The 22,150-nt window shown below is 37.9% G+C and overlaps 1 pseudogene across 1 annotated transcript in view; it reads right to left on the bottom strand.

Moving 5' to 3' along the window:
• LOC309817785 (centrosomal protein of 78 kDa-like) overlaps positions 1-22,150 on the bottom strand; it is a 29,863-nt pseudogene that overhangs the window by 6,553 nt on the left and 1,160 nt on the right. The window contains exons 3-9 of the transcript in view: positions 19,367-19,539; positions 19,204-19,275; positions 18,052-18,155; positions 15,834-16,008; positions 9,576-9,711; positions 8,342-8,387; positions 6,786-6,916 (exon numbers count right to left, since the gene is read on the bottom strand). The product of the transcript in view is annotated as a centrosomal protein of 78 kDa-like (transcript). The remainder of the gene's footprint in view (positions 1-6,785; positions 6,917-8,341; positions 8,388-9,575; positions 9,712-15,833; positions 16,009-18,051; positions 18,156-19,203; positions 19,276-19,366; positions 19,540-22,150) is intronic.

The following is a 22,150-nucleotide window of genomic DNA, read 5'->3' as shown; positions in this document are numbered from 1 at the left end:
GAAGAGTATTTAGTGACATGGCAAAATAGTTTTGATACTTTTTTAAGACAAAAGAGCAGATTAGGTGTGTGTACATGCAGAGGTGGCTTCTATTTCCTTCAAGAAGCTGTTCATTGTTTACAAACATTTGCTCAATGAACATAATTTTTATATTCAGAACATGTTTAAAAAACTGAGAGTCTAAGAACTTCAAATTCTTTAATGTTCCATTACTAAAGCCAGTCAAGTTTTCAATGGGGAAAAAGGAAAAAAAAAGCAAAATTCCTCTAATTTTAATACGATGGTTTAATCAATCTTCTAATTGTGTTAGAAGTGTTAAGTTTTTGTGAGAAAGTGTATCCTCCTCCTACAAAGTATTCATAATTCATGTCCCTTACACGGAAATATGGACCCAAAAAAGTTAGAAAGTAAAATTGCTTGATATTCTATTACTTAAGTAAGACTAATGATAAGGCTTTGGAATAATTTTCCTTCCTGTCATCTGCTCTCCTTCCTCCCTTCTGTACACTGGCTAGGGTGATTTTTCTGGGACAAAGCTTCCATCATATTGGATATCAAATTTTATGTTCAACTTTTCTCCATTTAACATTGAAATCAATCATTTCTCATATAATCAGGGGATTCATAACCGTGATTTTTTTTTGTGGGCTACAAAATATTCCACTGAGTGGGTTTACTGGTTAACCATTTTACACATTTAAATTCTTTCCAACTTTTCAATATTATCAGACAATAACCGTTTTTATGCATGAAAGCTTTTTTCCATATTGAGAATAACGTTCTTACAATAAATCCATAAAAATGAGTTTGAGATCAAAGCAAATGAACATTTTTAAGGCTCTGAGGTACCTGTCTCCAAACTTCTTTCCAAAAGATTTCTGAGATTTTACACTGCCATCAGCGATGTATCACTTGGTATATAACCTCTACTATAACTGTTGGCTTACTTCCTCACTTAGAGTGCAAGTTATTTGAAGATAGGGGGTGTATTTTATTAAGTGTTTACCCCAGCACCTGTGCCTAGCACAGCGTAGACGGTCAATAAATAATTGCTTAATAAGGAAAATCCCTGCCAATACAAGATGTATGTGTGTGAAAGACAGACTGTGTGTTTTTCTCTAACTGGATAGATGAAAACGTGTCATCTTCTTTAATGTGCAATTTTTTTGCTTATAATTAGTAATTAAATTTCTCTTTTAGATTATATTGTAAAAATTCAGATTCTCTGAGGCAAATGGGCCTGGCACTACCCATTAGCTATATAACCTTGGACAAGTTCTATAACTCTAGGCCTCAACTTCCTCATCTATAAAATGGAGATAAGCTCCCATATCACAGAGCTCTTGTGAGGATTACATGAGTTAAAACACATATAAAATTAGAAGAGTGCTTGGTACACAGAATATGTTCAATTAATGCTGAATGAATGAACATGCGAATGCAAACAGTAGTGAAGGGCTTAAAATGAAATGGTCTCATCCCACTCCCACATCCAGCACTCAAGAAGCGACCGATTCTTTACGCAGGTTTTTAATTGTAAAATACGGTATGTGTACTGAGAAGTGCACAGAACAAAACTGTCAATGTGACAAATAAAAAGAGAATACTCACATAAACACTACTCGAATCTGAAAGTATTGATACTTGTCAGCATCTCAAACCGCCCCCCCCATATCCTTTTCTCATCACAAGCTCCTTCCCTCTTCCAGGTTAAACACCATCCTCACTTCTTGACAATCATTTCCTTTAACCTGCATGCATCCCTAACAAAAGAGTTTAGTTTTGTCAACACCTAACTTTATGTAGAGGATCATAGTATATGAAGTCTTTTCTATCTTATTTCTTTCTCTCAACGTTGGTTTAAAAAATTCACCCACATTGCTGCCTGTAGCTCTAGTTCATTCAATTTTATTGCTGGATAGTGTTCCCACTGTACGAATACACAAAATTTATTTAATTTTTGACTCTTAATGGACATTTGGTTTGTTTTCAGTTTGTGCTAATGCAAATCATGGACAGGAATCCTGCTGTACCGGTGATTCTGGTGCCTTTACACAGGGCGGGGGTGAGGGCTGCTGGCTCACAGGCTATTTATGTACCTTCAGTTGATGGAGAGTGCTAAATGCTTTCCAAAGTAGTTGTGTCGATTTATACTCCAGTATAAACAGGGTAGAAGATTCTCATAGTACTTCAGGTCTACAATACCTGATACTGCCAGACTTTCTTTATGTATTTGTCAATCTGATTGGCATGTAGTTTCCTTGGTTTTGACTCACTTTTCTCTTACTAATGAAGTCATACACTTTTCTGTGTTTACTGGCTGTTTGGATTTCCTTTTTCATGAGGTTTACATCAATATTGTTATTTTTTATTTATTTTTTTATTACTATTTATTTATTTTTGGCTGTGTTGGGTCTTCGTTGCTGCGTGCAGTCTTTCTCTAGTTGCGGCGAGTGGGGGCTACTCTTCATTGCGGTGGCTTCTCTTGTCATGGAGCACAGGATCTAGGCACGCGGGCTTCAGTAGTTGTGACACGTGGGCTCAGTAGTTGTGGTTCACAGGCTCTAGAGCGTAGGCTCCGTAGTTGTGGCGCACGGGCTTCGCTGCTCCGCAGCATGTGGGATCTTCCCGGACCAGGGCTCGAACCCGTGTCCCCTGCCTTGGCAGGCAGATTCTTAACCACTGCGCCACCAGGGAGGTCCAACTATTGTTATTTGAATTCTTCTCCATTTCCAAGTAATACTCTTACATGACTATTTTCTCACTAATTTGGAGGCATTATCTGTTCACTTTCTAACTTACTAATAAGTAAGGGTTTAGTTCCTTTACACTCTTTCCTATGTCCACACTGCTCTGTAATGTCATCATGAGTTATTCCACTGCTCATGATCTCTTTGACTTGTAGTGATATACTTAAAAACCTACATTGTTGATCAACTATAAACTCTCTCAACGTCATGCTTTGTAAAATGAGGACATTCATACCATCTTCCCTTTTTTCTACCTCCTGTCTACCTTCCAAACCTAGCTTTTACGTTGTCAAAGTTGAAATTTATATTCTGTTCTATGTGCAGTTAAGTCTTCTGTTATTCGAGAGTCAGTAAGGAGTAAGGTTTAAGAGAACAGGCAGAGAGCCTCAACTCAAAGCCTCAATCCAACCTTAAAATAGGTACAGCCTGGGCAAGTTCCTTCCCTGTCTTAGTTACCTGTTCTCAAAAGTGGGAATGGGGCATCCCTGGTGGCACAGTGGTTCGGAGTCCACCTGCCGATGCAGGGGACACGGGTTCGTGCCCCGGTCTGGGAGGATCCCACATGCCGCGGAGCAGCTGAGCCCGTGAGCCATGGCCGCTGGGCCTGCGCGTCCAGAGCCTGTGCTCTGCAACGGGAGAAGACATAACAGTGAGAGGCCCGTGTACCGCAAAAAAAAAAAAAAAAAGTGGGAATGATATTAGCACCAACCTCATAAGGCTATTCAGAGGATTAAATGAGTTAATATATGCAAAAACACTTAGAGCCTAATATATACTAAGTACATACTAGTACACAATACATTTCAGTACATACCAACTTAATACTAATACATACTAAGTACAGTTTACTTTAGTTATTAGTGATTACATGCAAGTTGACGATAAAAGCTGCAAACCAAGACAGTATTGCCATTATTACAATTACATTAATATTGCCCACTGCAGATGTACTGTGTCTCTGTGTACAGACTACACCTTGTTCCATACTGTGCCAGTGTCACTGCCCTTGTGCAGGGTGACCACATACCCCAAGCCGCCTTGGGCTGTTCCAGTTTATACCTGTTGTCCTGATGTTACAGCATTAGAGCGCCTCCTTACACTATTCAAGTGTAAGGAGTTTGGACAAGTTCTGGTTTGGACAACAAATTAGACAGGTGGTCATTACCCCTGTGTGTCACTGAAAAGGGGGACATCTATAGTGTCAAGTTTAAGTGGATTCTTCTCTTCCTCACCAATAGTACGTTAAAAATCAATGATAGTTTAGTTTGCTTCATGTTTATGTCCATATAGCCTTTCGTCCTCTGGAGTTCAAGTTCCTTCTCCTCTTCCTCTCCCTCCTCCCTTCCAACAGTGCCTAATACCAAGTAAGTACAATATGCCTCAAGGTGTTTCTCAGCTCTCAATCACACAATCAATAGAAGCCTCTCCACTCTAGACTAGCTGCAATCTGCACCGAATCCCCTACTACCTTCCTTCTTGGTTTATTGCCTCATTTTGCTGGATTATTTCTATAAATAGCTTAAGGTGTAGCACAGGAGGTCAATTTTTCAAATTTCTTTTGTGTACAAAATATCTTCTTCAGCCTCCACTTATGACTGATAGTTTGGCTGGATACAAACCCCCAGGGTGAAAACTATGTGCCTGAAAAACTTTGGAGGTATCTTTCTAATGCCTTCCAGGATCCATGGTGCTGATGACAAGTATGATAAGGTCAGATTTTAACTCTTTTTTTTAGGTGGCCAGTATTTTTCTCTCTGGAATGGATGTATCCTCTCAGTATCTTATTCTATTTTAATTTATTTTTTCAGTATTTTAAAGTTTCACAATGAAGGGTGCCTAGGTAAGAGTCTATTCTTGCTCATCTTGCGTAACTGTTTTCAATCTGAGGCCTGATGTCTACTTTCAGCTGTGGGGAATTTTGTTGCCCTTTGACAGCTTCCTTCCATTTTTGTTCTGGGTCTGGAGTTTCTAATAGTAACATGTTGGATCTCCCAGATGCAGCCTCTCTAACATATTTCTATCACTTTTTCCATTGTGTCTTTCTTTTTTATATACTGAGAAATTTTTTAAATTCCTACTGAATTTATTTCAGCAACCATATTTTCATTTCCAAGAGACCTCTCTTGCTTTCTGACCATTCTCTTTTTAATTAACACCCTAATCTTATTTTATAGCTTTTTTACAGCTCTTTTTAAACCTCTCTCAGGATACTAATTAGGGTTTTTTCTTAAATTATTTTGTTCCCTAAATTGTCCCTCGTCCTACTAGGATACGTTTTCACTCTTTTTCCCCCTCTCACGTTGGAAGCTTTACTCAACTATCACGCAAATGACAGTTATTTTCTATTTAAGAATGAGTGCAGAAAGCTCCCTGAAGTCAACGATTGATTGGTTTCTTATGCAGGAAAAAGCGGGGAGCAACTGTAATAGGATCTCCCCCAAACACAATTTTCTAGGGTGTAAAAACTCACACTAGCTGCCCTAGTTCTTGCCAGTTTCACTGGTTTCAAAATGAAATCATCTCATTTCAGGAGTGTGAGGGCGGGGCTGGGAGTCCACTCCTCCAAACACAACCCTTCAATGAGCTCCCCTATTCAGTCACACTTTTAACTAACTCCACCCTCTCTCCTACATGCGCATCTGAGCATGGGCCTACCTCTGCAGGTGGGGTCAGAATCCTCCGCAGTTGCAGGTGGTCGCTGTGCATATTCTAGGTGATGCTTTTCCTCTGTCCTACTGCTTCAGTTTCACACTCTTCCACTTGTCTTCCGTCTTTCAAAACTATGTTGAAATCTCTTGATTCTTGTGGGCTTGTATACTTAAACCCTTTGATACCATCATTGTAGTGTCTTGTGAAAACGGAGAAGAGCTAAAAGGGTTCTCAGTACCTTCTGAATCTGCTATTCTGTGGTCCAGTGTTTAAACTTCTTGGTCTTCCCCAGTGTCTATCATTGCTTTTAGAAATACAATCTCCTGGTCTATTCGTGAAGGAAATGAATACATCACATCTAAAATGACAAGGAAGGCGGGTTAGATGCTCTAGGGCCTTGTCGTACTCTGCCATTTACTAATAAACCACTACGTGCTACAAATTGTAGGTGCTCATTTATAAAACGAAAGGGGGTAACCCTACACGAACTATAGATTTCTCCTACTCTAACATTTCATAATTTTCTAAGTTCTTTTCTTAAAATTTCTCTATATTATCATTAATTTTAATTAAAAAAATAAAAATCTAACTTTCTCTTTTGAAAATCAAAGAGTAATTCCCATAGTCCTACAATAATGGGATAATTAGTTCTGAAACCTGTCAAGTTTCATGTTTCATATGAAAAGAAAATCACATTAAATAATTTTTAAAAATTAAACATGAACTCTGTAGCACAAAGACAAGGTCCCCCCAAATGGTGTTCCTTTATTTACTAGAAATGTTCAGCTCTGCATTAAAGCTGAAAAAAAAAGAAATATATTATTTTTGAGGTACAAAAATTTCTTATGAAAATCAATTTTTCTTTTCTGTCCATACAAACAAAAATATGGAATGACATTAGAGGTCAGGTTTAGTTGGTAATAGAATGTAGCTTCTTGATATTTTTTATTTTAGGAAAGGAGAATATCAACATCAAAACTTTTTTTTTACTTTTATTTAAAATGAGGCCATATTTTCCTCTTATAAAAACAGAGTTCAGCTAGAACTGTCAATTTCCTCATCTGTAAAACAAGAACACTGAATCAGCTGACTATATTCATTCAGAACTCAATTTCTTTATCGTATGATCACTAAGGTTCTCCCTAAATCTAATATACTAAGGTTCTAAGGAAAGGAAAATATATTACTAACGACATGTTTTGATTTTTATTTCTTAGAGTTCAAATGTCCACCATTCACCTTGGTCTAAGCTTAAGGAACCATTCAAGGGGATACAATGCAGATGGGAGGGGAAAACAGAACCCTCACACAAGCTGTGGCGTGTTGCAATCAGGCTTCCATTTGAAAAAGAATCTTCTCTATAGCTTTAAAGTGATAACTTTGTACCTGCAGTGCTTCTTGTTTCAAACGGATTTTCTCTGGCTCTTCCTGAACACTTTCTGAGGAATCATCGACCTCTTCGATTTCTGAGGAGGAAGGACTCTCTACTGTCACAGTCACAGGAAATTCTGATGGACCTGAGTGTCTGAAGAAGAAGATAGGAAATCACAGAGTTGTAACACTAAAGTGCAAAGAAAGAAGACAAGATTGTAAAAAAAGATAACACAAGCCAGATCCAAATATCCAAATATTAGAGAACATTTAACAAAAGTGATCTGAGGTATCATTATTTATAAATGTCTCTCATTGCTCCTTAGTCTAAAACAGGCAATGACTAAGTAAAATTACAGGAACTTATTTTTGCTATGTTACTGTCCAGACCTCTGTTGTACATGGTTAGGATTAGTAATGGGAATTGCCCATATTATTTTATTAAGTTTCTTTCACAGAAGCCAAGTGAAGAGCCAAGGTAAACATTTTTTCTCAGATCAACTTTATACTGCAAATGAAAAATTTATTCTTCACCATCAGACACAAACAGTCTGGAAGAAAATGTAGTTTTTCAGAGGAAAATACATCAGTAAAGGGACCGATGAATAATCAGAAAGTCAACATATCTAAGCTGGGAATAACAGACATTAGAATTTTAAAAAAGAAATCACATACACATACACAACTAAAACTAACCCATCAAAAATTTCATCTTCTCACCACACTTAAGCCAAAACAAGGGTAACAGTAATACAATTCTCCCATCAAGATTCACTGCCACTGCAATGTTGTTCAATAGGACAGTTCCAAACATTTAAAACCTGACCTGGCCACAACCCCATAAAAGTCTACAGATCATAAAGAAGCGTGCTGGGATTATATAACCACGCAGAAGACAAGTCACTAGGACATCATTTTGACAACAAGCAGCAAACCCTGCAGCACAGGAAAACCGTAACAGGAGAACGAGGTGCACACCTCTCTCTCTGGGCATGCAAGGGCAGGACTGACACCCAAGGTGCTCTTCTCTCAACCTCAGCAGTGGTGCCTTTCACAGAGCAACTATGCAGTCTCCCCGAACCACTGGGAAGGAGAATCTGATACTGACAGTATTAGCTTGCCATGAGGCCGTAAGCGAGGGAATGTGTGTGGCCTTGGTGAGAGAGCAGAGGTTTGGGAGATGTTGCTTTATATTGGCTTTCAGATCAGGAATTTGTACGTATAGCCCGCAAACAACGTTTCTTGAAAACATGTGAACATTCTTCAGTATGAGAGCTCCATGTGAGGGGTCAGAAATGGCACTCAAGTTCGTTTCACTGGGTAACAGCTGATTTGCGGACTGGAAAACAGGCTTCCTTGTTTACAGGCATAACCACAAGGCTGCCAGTTGTGTGCCAAATCCACAAAACTACACAGTTGCATTGGGAGAGCAACCAAACATGTTTTACATGGATTTATTTCAGAGAGGGAAATGCTTCTTGTAAGCCTCTGTCAGTTTAAAAAGCAAGGAGAATGACCATCCACCTTTCCCAATTCAAGTCCTATATATCATAAATATGATAGCTAAACACCAGCAACTGATTACATACATCACGAGCTTTGATGAATGGAAAGCCCCTAAAAAGATATCAACAAAACGAAGTTAGATCTTCATGTAAATACATCACCAGTTAAACCCAGTTAATACAACTATTTAGTATTATGTACAGTATCCACACAGAATTGTGTATAAAAATAAATAAGCTCAAAACAAGGACCTGGAGGGCTCTGCTATGGAGAAAACCGAACACAATTCAGCCGGCTGGCTCGGTAATAACTCTGAACTGCTGAGAGGCCCCTTCAGTTCCTACGTTCAGGATGCTTGGGATTTCAGTCTCACTTCTTTAAATGGTGATATTAATCATTCTCTAATTTACCACCCTGTGTGAGGAGGATGGACCTGAGATTAAGTGTCTCAGGAAGAAGATAGGAAACCACAAAGCTGCTAAACTCAAGTGCAAAGACTGGGGATTCAACACTATAGTTTATGCGAGAGCAATTCACATTACCATTTGCAAAACAGTAGTCGGTTGTCCAATGGGGATTACAAACATCCATTTAACATGAGCAACTGAACAGATACTTTACACAGTAACTACTTCAAGTACTATTTAAAATCAATTCTCTTTGTTTTCTTAAGCAATTGTTAATCCCCAATTTCGTGAATACTACCAAGTCAGTCACTTGAAAATCATCTAGAGCAATCTATTTCACTTAGCAAGCCTAAAGCTATAGTTCAACCATTTTATTTACTGTTCTATGACAAAAATTACTATGAACAGCTATCCCCTGGATAAGAAATCAGGTAAAGCTAGTTTGACTGACTAAATCTGATTTACTGAGTTAATAAGCCAGTTGTTTTAGAATAGGTCTAATGCATAATTTTCATCCATTCTGTATTAAACTATTTCCCCTGTCTAAAATGTCTTTTTGCCCATTCGTACATATCCAAATTCCTACTTCTGTGCTGTAGGGCTTCACGCAACTACACCTGCCTTTAATGAAACTTTCCTCACATGCACAATTGGTGATAATTTTAGTCTCCTCAAGACTCCCACGGGGTTAGCTCTGTTGTGACACTTGAGAAACAACTTGAAACTCCCAATTACTTTTTGTTTTTCTTCCTTAGAGGGCTCATTGGGCAGAAGCCATGTGTGAGTTATCTTTTTTCCTCTATAGAAAGCACCAGAGACCGCTCACATAACAGAAGTTCCAAAATAAAGGACTCTGAATGATTGAAAAAGACAGGGAATGCAAACACGTTACCTGTTGCTTTTTGCACGTTCTGCAGTATGCCACGGCTGGAAACCAGACACACCAGGTGGTAGAGGTTCAGGACCATAACATTCTTTACCAGCAGAGTGTTTCCTTCCATTACTTACAGGTTGCTTTGCGGCCAAGCCTATGTTTGACAAAGCATGAAAAGAAGGAATCAAGATGCACCAAAGGTCTACAGAGCAACTGTCACATGTGTACACTTTGAAAGGAATCAAACAGGCACTTGACAATGATGCCAAGGCCATTAAAAAGAGGATCGTTTTGTACAAAGGTTTTACATAAGCCAGCATTTTTAAAAAATATAAGTTCTCTACAGTAACAAGTTATTTTAACTAAAACAAAAGTATTGAGATGTGCAGAAATGCAAAAATAAATTTTTAAAATAATCCCGAAGTATGATACATTTTATGTATTATGCAGAAACACTCAAGTTTACTGAATCTTAGAACACCTTTGGCATTTCTGAATCTCAAGGACACAGAAACACAGATACACCCATGACTTCTGCCAAACAGAATCTTCAGAATTAGGCCAAAATTTCAATTTAAGATGAATTTTTCTATGTAAAAACAATAAAAGTTATAAGGCTGCAAGTTGCTGGGTGGTAGGTGAGTCAATGTTACTCTCCTATAAGCCTGTCAACCTTCACTGCTGCTTTGATTTCATACAGAAATCACACAAAAAAACAAATGAAACCCACTGGATAAAAGAGTGAAATGTGGATACTTATCCTATATTTCAGTAGTAAAGAGGCAAGTATCTTTATATGAAATATTTGGTTGCAAAAACTAGACCTACGTGTTAATATTTTATTTAGAACAAGCCACATATTAAAATTCACATTTAAATATTGAATTTGAATTTACTGAAAACAAACATCATAGGTTAAAATGGTTATATTTATCCTTCAAAGCTACTATATTTTGTGTTATTTTATTTATTTATTTTAATAGATCTTTATTGGAGTATAATTGCTTCACAATTCTGTGTTAGTTTCTGTTACACAACAAAGCAAATCAGCCATATGCATACACATGTCCCCATATCCCCTCCCTCTTGAGCCTCCCTCCCACCCTCCCTATCCCACCCCTCTAGGCCATCGCAAAGCACCGAGCTGATCTCCCTGTGCTATGCTGTTGCTTTCTACTATAGTTTAGCAACATTAGGATGCAGGGTAAAATGGAGTGTATGTGGTAATATAGGACAAATATTTCATAGAGTGTAGCTTATTGATAATCACCACACGATCCTGTGTGATTTACATGCCTCTTAAAAATATATAGGAGCTCAGTTCATTTTGTGCTATTTTATTGTGTTTTTTAACTTAATTACGGTCAAAAAAAATGTTTGTATGCATGTGGTTTGTATGTGTATACCCTTCCTTTACTTTCAGAAACGAATGCAAATACATTTGTATTAAAAGTTTTTTAAATTACACTTTTCTTGTTAGGAGATAAAAAAAATTTCTAATAAAAGTTCCCATCTGTTTTTAGGCATACATCATGACAATATAAATGTGACACAATTCACACCATTATTTCACCCTACACTCACCAGGATCTAGGTATATACCCAGATACTGATTGGCTTACCTCTATGTCTCCAAATAACTGAGGCAAATAGAAAAAAAAAGCCCAAGAAATAAAATTACTCTTAAAATAGCTCAATGAGTTTGTACATTGCAGTTATATTTCCACTTTGTTTCATCATGCTAAATTAAAAAAAAACGTTTAACTGTTTTCTTCTCATTCCATGATGCCCTATTATATACCACCAGGTACTAATTTTACAGAATTCCTAATATACATGCTTTATTAATATATATATTTCCATTTCTAATATCATAGCAAAAGTCAACTTAGCTATTTTAAGAATACTGTACACATGATATAAATTTTTAATAATAATATCTAATTAGTGTGATACCACAAATCTTAACTTCTTTGTATGTACTATTTGATTATTAAAATATCACTCTCTTGAAATAACAATTGGCAGACAATCATAAGCTTTCTTTTGACTTCATAAACACTCTTAACAACTTATTTAATACACTATTGTCCAAGCAAGTTGATTAACAGAGAATCAAAAACATACATCTTTAAGTAGGAAAAAAAAAGCTGTATTTATGAAGATGTTTACAATAGTTTATTTTAGGTTATTTCCAATTGTTCACCAATTTAAAAAATTGACCAACTCAATGAAACCTTGTGAATACAATGTTAAAAAGTATAACTATGAATCACAGAATTTAAATTTAGTATGAAAAGATAAGAATGGCAAATTATATTGAAGTTATGTGGAATTATGTTTATAGACAGCAGGAAGAGAAAATAAAAATGTAAATATTGCTAGATAGGATAATGCAATTAGAGGTGGTCTTTTAAATTTTTCATTTTTATGCTAATACAATACCTTTATAAAACCCAAAAATCTTCAAACAACACATTTTAAAAAAATTGTGGTAAACTACACAAAACAGAAAATTTATCATTTTAACCATTTTAAAGTGAACCGTTCAGTGATATTAAGTCAACAAATTTTTAAAACTTTCAGAGGGAACCTGAATAAAAGATGAGTTGTCCATTGGTGATTTTAATGTATCCGGTATATAACTAAAGTCACCACAAAACTCTTTCTGGGAAATTGGCAGATCATAAACATAAAATAATTTTTTTGCTTTATATCAAACCTTATTGTTTTGCTGTTTCAAAGTTCAAATTTACTCACAAGAAAGAGTCAGTTTCATATTAGATTTGGTTTCACAAATGCTGCTCCTGCTATTCATTCTTATCACCAAAAAAAAAAAAGACTATTTGTGACTAACGATAATATGTTCCAGAAAATAAAAAGTTAAAAGGTTTTCAATCTGCATTTCTGGGAACCTAAATTAAAGCATCACACAACATTTTCAAAAACAGAAAAGCCATTTGATTTGACTAAAAACTTAGTTTTAAGATGGCAGAAAGTACCTTGATAATTTTCTTTTAAGAAAGAAAGAAAAACAAGCCATTAAAGAGAAATTCTTCTGAGCGAACTGAAACATGTTATGTATGTCTGACTTGGCACTCCTTCCATCTGGAGAACTTTTTTGATAATTGCTTTCATCACAGAATGATCTAAAGTAAAATGAATTGAAGTTAGAGTAATTATTTCCCAATGAGTGGCTATTTCCATTTAAAACCAAAAGCCAACTAATTATTGCTTTTCCCATAAATTTAAATATGAAATCTACATTATGTAATTATACCCTTAATACCCCTTTGTGTATTCTAATTTCTTCCTCAGAAACCTAAGATGCCATCTTGCAGACTGCCCACAATGGCTACTATTTTGGCAGCAACAAAGGTCAACTTTAAACATTTTGCATCTAAAGTGGCTTTGGATACCTTTGGATAGAAAGTACAGTCTGAGCACTGTCCAGACACTTAGATACCTAAAGGGCATCTAAGATAACAAATCAAAGTCCTGATATTCCCTCAAAAGCTGCTCCTCCCATCAGCCCCCTTTTTCTAAGTGATACCACCCAGTTGCACACATAATCATCAACGACTTGTCTCCTTGTTACTATTCCCTTCATACCTCACAACTAATCTATCTGCAGGTCTTGTTAGCTACACCCTGAAAACACAACCTGAATTCAACCACTTTTCACTTGCTGCAAACTTCCAACCTAACCTAGGCCATAAACATCTCTTATTTGGACCCCTGTGATAGTCTCCTAACTGGTCTCCCTGTTTCTCTTCTTTATCCTCCCAAGTCCATTCTCTATACCAGGTCACCTTATTCAGATACTATTTGGATCATGCCTTTTTCCAGTTCGAAACCCTCTACTCATTTAGAAGAATCCACATCTTTACTCTGGCCTTCAAGACTTTACAAGAGCAGACCCCTGGCTAGCTCCCTGACCTCATGTCACACCACATTCTTCTTCACTCAGTACTCTGCCCAGATTGGCCTTCTTGCTTTTCCTTAAATACTCCACCCACCTACATGCCTGCATACTCATTGCCCCCTTGTCCTGGAATGTGCTTACCCCAGATCTTCCATGGCTTGCTCCTCTCTTCATTCAGGTCTCCATTCAAATGCCACTTCTCCAGTGAAGCTGGCCCCTAACTAACCTGTCCAATGGAGTCCTACCTGCCCCCCCTCCCTCTTCTTACATTTAGATATTTTTGCACTTCCTACGCTCTAAAATTATATTACTTATCTCTTTACTAATTTCTATCTGAACTCCTTCACTAGAATGTAAGCTCCATGAGGGCAAGACTTTTGTCTGTCTGGTTCACTGCTTTATCAGTAGTGCCTAAACCTGTATCTGGCACACAGAAGGTATTAAAAAAAATTACTTGTGAAACTGACAAATGAATAAAGTACTCCTTGCAAGAATTCAGAGGTTGCACAAGAAGCAAATAATGCTCTTGGTGGAAGCAGGCTTAGTATCTAGGTTCACCTCTATTCAGAGTAGAGATAAGAACAATTTACAAGTATAAATCACTTTAATCAGTGAATTATCTGCTCAAACCATAAGGGAAGTACAACATTAGAAAAGTACTGCTTTCCAGGATACAAACAATTAACAAATTCAAACAACGTGTGTATAGAGAATACACACTAAAAACCTATCATGAAAGTATGATGGTCAAGAACTCTCGCAGTAAAAGGTCAGACAAAAACCAGAACAAATGATCATGAATTCTAGTAGTTCTGGGGCTGAACAACCTACTCATTTAATCAAAAGGGATCATCGCAAAAGCACAGGTATTTAAAAATATTACATGAAAGGAAACTATCATGAGTCATTTAAGTGTTGAGTGGACCATTACATTAAAATAACTAGAGTCTTTCAACACCCCATGACATACAGAAATAGCAAGTCAGACATATGGATCTAACAGCATATGATACAACCCTTACAAACTGTCACTACAGAAGAAGGGACGTCCGGTGTAATTAACCAACTAGCCAAATGAATACAAACAGCCAGTAAAACTCACCAGTAAATCAAATGAATACAAAATAAAACAAAATGTGGTTATTCTCCTATCAGATTAAGCCAAGATTCTGTAAGAGAAGTCTTTAAAATGTCTATATCCTTTTGATCCAAAAGAAATAGTCAGAGATATAGGTAAGGATATATATCAGAGTACTTTTTGTAACTGAAAAACTGGACATACCTTTTATACAAGATCGGATAAGCTATGTGCACTGTGGCATATTCATATAATGGAACACTGAAGGGTCACAAAAAAAATGATGCAGTAAGACTTCCCTGGTGGCGCACTGGTTGAGAGTCCGTCTGTTGATGCAGGGGACACGGGTTCGTGCCCTGGTCCAGGAAGATCCCACATGCCGCGGAGCGGCTGGGCCCGTGAGCCATTCCCGCTGAGCCTGCGCGTCCGGAGCCTGTGCTCCGCAACGGGAGAGGCCACAACAGTGAGAGGCCCGCGTACCACAAAAAAAAAAAAAAGATGCAAATTTACTGACTTGCTAAGATGGTCATACTGAATTAACTGAAAAAAGTTATAAAATTTGGAGTAATCCCACTTGCATAAAAAAGGGAGAGGTACTCATTTTTGTAGTCTTACAGTTTTTTAAAAGTGCTACCAGCCAGTGTTTGTGAGAGGCAGGCTTCATTCACATCCACTCTTGGGGTGGACTACAAATTGGCATAGCCTTTCTGGGTGGTAATTTGGCAATGTGTATGAAAAGTCTTAAAAATATGTCACACTTAGTCATTCCACTTGTAGTACCTTATTCTACAGAAGTAAGCCCGATGGACACAGAGATGTATATACAACGTATTCACATTGTTTCTGACAGGGAAAAGCAAACTGCCTCAATCTAATTGCAAAGAACTGATTATAGGACATCAATATGATGGAACACTACATGATACCTCATTAAATGAAAAAAGCAGGAATATGAAATAGCAAGTATACTACAATTCTATTTTTGTAATCCCTAAGTGTACAAATATATTTATAGAAAACAATAAAAAGACTGAGAATATATACACCAAAATGAACAGTGATTATGTCTGGGTGTTAAATTTATAGGTAATTGTTCTCTTGTTACTCTGTATTTTCTGTAAAGAATATATGTAACTCTTAGAGAAAGTTTAAAAGCAACATAAAAGCTATCAGAAAAATGAGGCCTTAAAAAAAGTCCTATCACAACAGTATCATGCCAAAAGCTAACCATATATTACATTAAAAATTCAGTATTTTCAATTTAAGAATTTACCTCCAAGCCATAAATCCTCACTAAGAGATTCTGCAAAAGCACGAGCACCCAGGTCACCAATGAGCTTGTTGCAGTTCAGAGCGATGCGCCTCAAACCAGGCATACAGTCAAGATCAGGTCTCCTGGAACGAAGACTCTCAGCCCAGGTTTCTTCATGCCTTCTGATAGTCTGATACTTCAAAGATTTAATGGGACGAAATTAAGATGTTTCAATAAGGAAACAGGATGTGCCTACTGAGCATGGCTTATTATGTCAGAGATTTACACACACACATATCACGCATATGTGCCAGGAGAATCAAGCTGAGAAATTAAACAGTCAGTTCTGCTTTACGAGTCCAGTGACCCACATTCTAGTCGGTCAGTGATTAGATTCCAGCCACTGGATGACCTGTTTTTGAACAGTTATGTAAAGTTGGATAACTCAATTACAGTCTAAGAATTATTTTCCTTATCTTCTAAGTCAGGGAATTGATTCTAAATTCTATCATTGCTGAGGCTCTAAATTTCATCATTCTGTCCTCCAATGGTCTCCAAACACCTGACTGGGCAACCCATAAGAAAACTTTTTAATATGCATCTTATTTTTTAACAAATTATATACACAAAGTTCTATACATATAATTTAGGTACATTATAAACTACACAGATATTTTTAAATGATACAAAGCTAAATAGGTTCTAATATTTTCTTTTCCTAACTCCTAAGGCATTATTGAATTTTATTTATTTTTAAAAAGTATTTATTTATTTATTTGTTTCTTTGTTTGGTTGTGCCGGGTCTTTAGTTGCGGCCTGCCGGATCTTTTAATTATTGCATGTGGGATCTAGTTCCTTGAGCAGGGATCGAACACAGGCCCCCTGCATTGGGAGCACAGAGTGTTAACTGCTGGACCGCCAGGGAAGTCCCAGGCATTATTTTTAAAACTATATTTACAAAATGGATCTTACATGCTACCTAGGGTGTGGACACAAACTTCAGAGGCCTGGACTATGCACAGCCAGTTTGATGTGCCTTGGGAAGATAATGGTTTGACATTTAACCACAAGTCTTGTCTTAAAGACATTCAATTCTTTATATTCATAAAATCAATTTTCGTAACAGGGAACACTGACTTTAAATCAAAAAAGTCTTGTTACATTCTTGAAAACATAAAAGACTCAAAGTGCCTTTGACACTCTAAAAGCAAAATCATTAGTGTCATTTTCCTATTAACAATGGCTTATAAAAGCTCCAAGCAGAAATAACAGCAATCACTTACACAGTGCTTAGTATGTGCCAAGCACTATTTATACAAATGAGTTCATTTAAACCTCACAACGAGGCATAGACGTTAAGTGATTTGTCCATGGTCACTAGCTATGAAAAGGGAGAAAGGGAATTTGAACCTAGGCCATTTGGCTTCGGCACCCAAGTTCTTGACTGTTCTCTACCCGAGGGGTCAATGGACTTGCCCTGTATAGGCTCAAAGAATTTTTCAATTTCTAAAATCTAAATTTAAACATTTCCAGCTTTGTGGGCTATACAGTTTCTGTTGCAACTACTCAACCCCACTGGCGTAGGCTGAAAGTAGCCATAGCTACCATGTAAACAATGGGTTCCACTATGTTCCAAAAAACTTTACAAAATCTTTACAAAATCAGGCGACGGGCTGGATCTGGCCCACCAGCCATAGTTTACCTATCCCTGATCTGCACCACCAAACTATTAAAAAGACTTCATGTCAAATTATTAAATAACTTAGGCCTCAATACAGTAATTATAACCACTGTAAAGTTGTTAAGGCATTAGTTTAAAAACTGTATTTACAAGTTGCCGATGTAGTGATGTTTATTAGTTTATAAACTACAGCAGCTAATAGACACTTGATTCATTTAAATCTTGAAGACTATAATTTAGTCTTGAAGACTAAATTAAATCTTGAAGACTATTATAAACTATAATAGTTTCTTCATAGCATCACAATCAATGTTTTCAGTAACTAAAAATACATAGAAGTATTATTATGTATTATATATTAAATCTCCTATTTCTAAAATTAAGTGGACTATCTTTACTAAATGGTAGAATCCCAAACTGAAAACTGGTCTTATTCTTTCAACAAAATGAAAGATGCACTCACAGGTATCAAAAGACAAAAATTAACTGCCATCTGTGTCAATGTATTAATGTGCTTCAATCACATATGTTTTCATGAAAGTTTAAACATAAAATCACCTTTAAGATCCTGGCCACGTAATCTGCTCCCTGCCATGTCAGATTATACCCCGTGAAGTTTACTGTCTTAAGAGTGATAGAGTTCTTTACACCTTGCCAAATAACGAAAAGGAAAAAAAAAACCCACACACACAGTAAGATGAAGAGCCTATACGTTTGTCAATCTTGACTTATTTGCTTTTCTTGAGTCAATTGGAGGTTTACAGCCACATTCTTAAAATCATTAACTACAATCTTCCCAAACAGGTAATTGATGAACTGATGCATTCTAAAGCTTGTCAGTAACAAAGTTATTCCAGTTTACAGCAACAGTTTAATTCTATTTAGTACTAAAACTGAATACACTGGATACTGCAAACTTTCTTACCAACCACTCAGTAAAGTACTACATACTTTTGAGACAAAGGAAAAAAAAGAAAAACCTAAAGAGCATAAGACTCTTCCGATTTTCAGTTCCAATGATACATGCCAACCTTGATGATCAATCAGCGATTTAAATGTCAACTATAAACCCAGTATTTTATTAGCTGCTATGCAGTATACTAGAGCAATAGAAGAGGGAGGACCTCAAACCCTCTGTTTCCTCAAATTGAAAGGCAGGCTTCCTTACCCCTTCAGACCACTAATGGACACAGGGAACGTACACTAATGTTTCAGGACCCCAATCAAGAATCACCTGCTTTGTGATTAGGTCCATCATACACCCTCACCAACACCACTGAGTTTGCTGCTCCTACGGGACGTTACATATATTTCCTATTTGAACACATACCACAGTGCATTAAAATTATGATTGCAGATAGATGTTCTAACAATTTAAAGAGAATGATGACTTTTTTGCTCTTTACATCTTGCTATTTCCCGTCCCATAATATTTCTTGAAGAGAAACCATAAAAATATAAAGAAACACAAAAAACAGGAAATATACAAAACGTGTGGTTTGTGGCTTAACACGAACTTAAGTAAGATTAATTCTGACAGTATCCAGCATGACAAACTTCCATGGTACAAATGAGAATGGACCAAGGTTTGAGCAGGTACAGGAGACAATCCACGCATGCACAACACCAAGAAAAGGCAGACAGACATGGTGTGTAGGAAATCACGAGACCAGTCCGATGGGAAGAGACTTAAACAAGACTGAAACTCACTTTCGAAACCTCTGTCTCCAACTGGACAATTCGCAAGACACAGGTTCACCAAAGTGGCCAAATATTCAATCCCTTTAATGGGGAGGAACAGTTTAAAATTTTATTGCTTTAGTTTGCCCCAAAAGCAACTATCAAAGGTTGGCAGGACACAATGAAGGCTTACTTTTGTTAACATAGTTAAGTCTCTCTCTCTCAGAACTAGCCCACTTAGCTCCAGGTTCCTTAGCGCACCCGATGCACTTACACAGCCTTCATGAGCTTTACACAACTGGAAGGTCACATCTTTATTTCTTATCGCAGGAACACGACTTCTGTAAACTTCATTTCTGTCACAACCTAAAGCAAAAATATTGTAAAATGAGTGGTTTAAACCATACATTTTATCATCATTAAAAAGCACCTAAATAAAAAGAAAAAAAGCATCTGCTCTGTGCTAAGGATTAGAAACGACTCCTGCCCTTAAAGCCTTCATTAAGGAGGAAGATGTATAAACTCAAAATTTCAGTCACATGAGATAAATAAACATAACCTTTATGCACAGAGGTGCCTATGGAGGCAAAAAGTTATATCTAAGTGACAGCTTCATGAGAACCCTGAAGTAGAATCTAGAAAGATGAGGCTATGCAGAGTTGGAGTAGGAGGTGCATTAACTGCAGAGGGAACATCTGTGAAAAGACACTCAAGCCTGACTCCTGCTGGGCACTGTAAATACTTCAGGTGGGGACGACTAAAGGCCAGGGGTCCAAGTGTGAGAAGAGACACAAAGGAAAATAGAGATGCTGGCAGAAGCAAGCCTGGGAGGGAGCATGGCTTTTATCCCACAGGTGATGAGGCCTGGGACTACCACTAGCTGAGTAAGGGTGCCTCCGCTGATTAGAAAAAGGCGCCCCGCTGCTGAAGGACCAATTAGACAAAGGAAGTGATCCCAAAAAGTTCCCCTTCCTCAGGGCCAAAGAACGCCATGACGGGGCTTCCCTGGTGGCGCAGTGATTGAGAGTCCGCCTGCCGATGCAGGGGACACGGGTTCGTGCCCCGGTCCGGGAAGATCCCACATGCCACAGAGCGGCTAGGTCCGTGAGCCATGGCCGCGGAGCCTGTGCGTGCGGAGCCTATGCTCCGCAACTGGAGAGGTCACAACAGTGAGAGGCCCGCGTACCGCAAAAAAAAAAAAAAAAAAAAAAGAGCCCCATGAAGCTTGGCCCAGCACAGTTCAGACTACACGCCTCTAGGCAGGGCAAACGCTGCGTGGCTAGTATGCACTAACTCTGTGTGGGCAAGCCATTAGCAGCATTATTTTAAGCATAGCTTTTTATGTTACAAGATCACTCAACCCGAGTAGGCAGATGAACTTAGAGGAGCTGAGCCCAGGAGCTGCGAAACCACTCAGGAGTTTCTGCCATAGTCTGGGCAAAATGTAATATGGATGAAGAAGCAAATTTAAGAGGAGGCCAAAATCTACAAGCTAGCCCCACTGGATGCAAGACATAAAGGAAGTTCAGTGAAGGAACTCTGAAGAGAATGGGCTCAACAATAAATTTTTGTTACATTCAATGTAAAATATGTGGCAAAATTAAGTACAGTGGCCTTTAAGGTCCCTTCCAGCTCTAATTTCTTTTGATTTCTAACTTATTACTCTGCTTAAGTAAAGTCCCTTCAGAGGTACAGAACAGTTCTTACACCTGAATGGGATGCAAAGAATAATCTGACTTCTGTTCACCAGGGGATGAATTGAACTGTCTTTGCAGGAGAGAGAACAGATGGTGTGAACCCCAGATCCTAGTAAAGGGCCAGGCACACGATAAGTATTCAGCTTTTCGAAAACAAACGAACAATCATTTCCTTTCCTAGATCTTCACACCCTTCCTCTGCTAGCTACTTTCTCTCAGCTTATAAACATCCTCAAATATACCCACTTAAAAAACTCTCAGACCTATGACTCTTTGGATATTCTTGTGGATAACCTAAGTCTCTCCCATGCCTTCAAACACCTGTCCTTCCAGAAAGCCCAGATCTGTATCTTGGGCCCAGACCTGGCCCCTCTACCAGGCCCCTCTAAAGCACTGAAGATCAGGTAAGATCCTCTCCCCACCTCCAATCCCTCGCTACTGTGCTCTGTATCTCACAAAAAGATGCACCTGTAAACTGTCACCCACACTTGCTGCCCTCCCTTTTCTAACTGGTCACCAGGCCTCACCCATTCTCTCTCAGATCTGCAAAATCCAGTCCCACCTTTTATAACTTAAGTGGGACCCTTTGATTACAATTCACGCTGCACCCAATCAACTGCCTTCCACATGGAGGTCCCAGTGAGCCTCTAAACCAGAATTCCATTTCACTGTTCTTTGGTGTTTCCCACAGCCTTCAGGATAAACATCCAAACTTCTGACATGACAAACAAGGCCCCTTTCTGTGGGGCCCCACTAGGTTTCCAGTATCAACTCTCATTGCTTTCCCAAACCCTGAGTTCCAGTCCTGTACCTGAGTTTTGCCATATTTTTTTATATTTCTCAAACTTTGACACACACTGCTCCCTCCTGCCACCCCAGGAGCTTCTACATATCCTTAGAAAGGATGGCACCTCCTCCAAGAGCCTACCCTGAACTTTCCCTTCCAAGATTCTGTGCTCTGCAAAGGGGAAAGATGGCGGGGAGGGATACATTAGGAGTTTGGGAATAACATATACACACGACTATATATAAAATAGATAATCAACAAGGACCTACTGCATAGCACAGGGAACTCTACTCCGTATCCTGTAACAAACTGTACGGGAAAAGAATCTGAAAAGGAATGGATATATGTATAACTGAATCACTTTGCTGTACACCTGAAACTAACACAATATTGTAAATCAACTATACTCCAATATAAAATAAAAATTAAATTAAAGAAAAAAGAGATTCTATGCTTTGTAGCACCAGAACTCACTTCTTCCAGAACACTGACT

The sequence above is a fragment of the Grampus griseus genome, assembly GCF_964374135.1.
Source record: "Grampus griseus genome assembly, contig: HAP1_SCAFFOLD_208, whole genome shotgun sequence".
NCBI classification, from domain to species: Eukaryota; Metazoa; Chordata; class Mammalia; order Artiodactyla; family Delphinidae; genus Grampus; species Grampus griseus.
The sequence above is the reverse complement of the archived record's forward strand: the minus strand, read 5'-3'. Positions and strand labels throughout refer to the sequence as shown.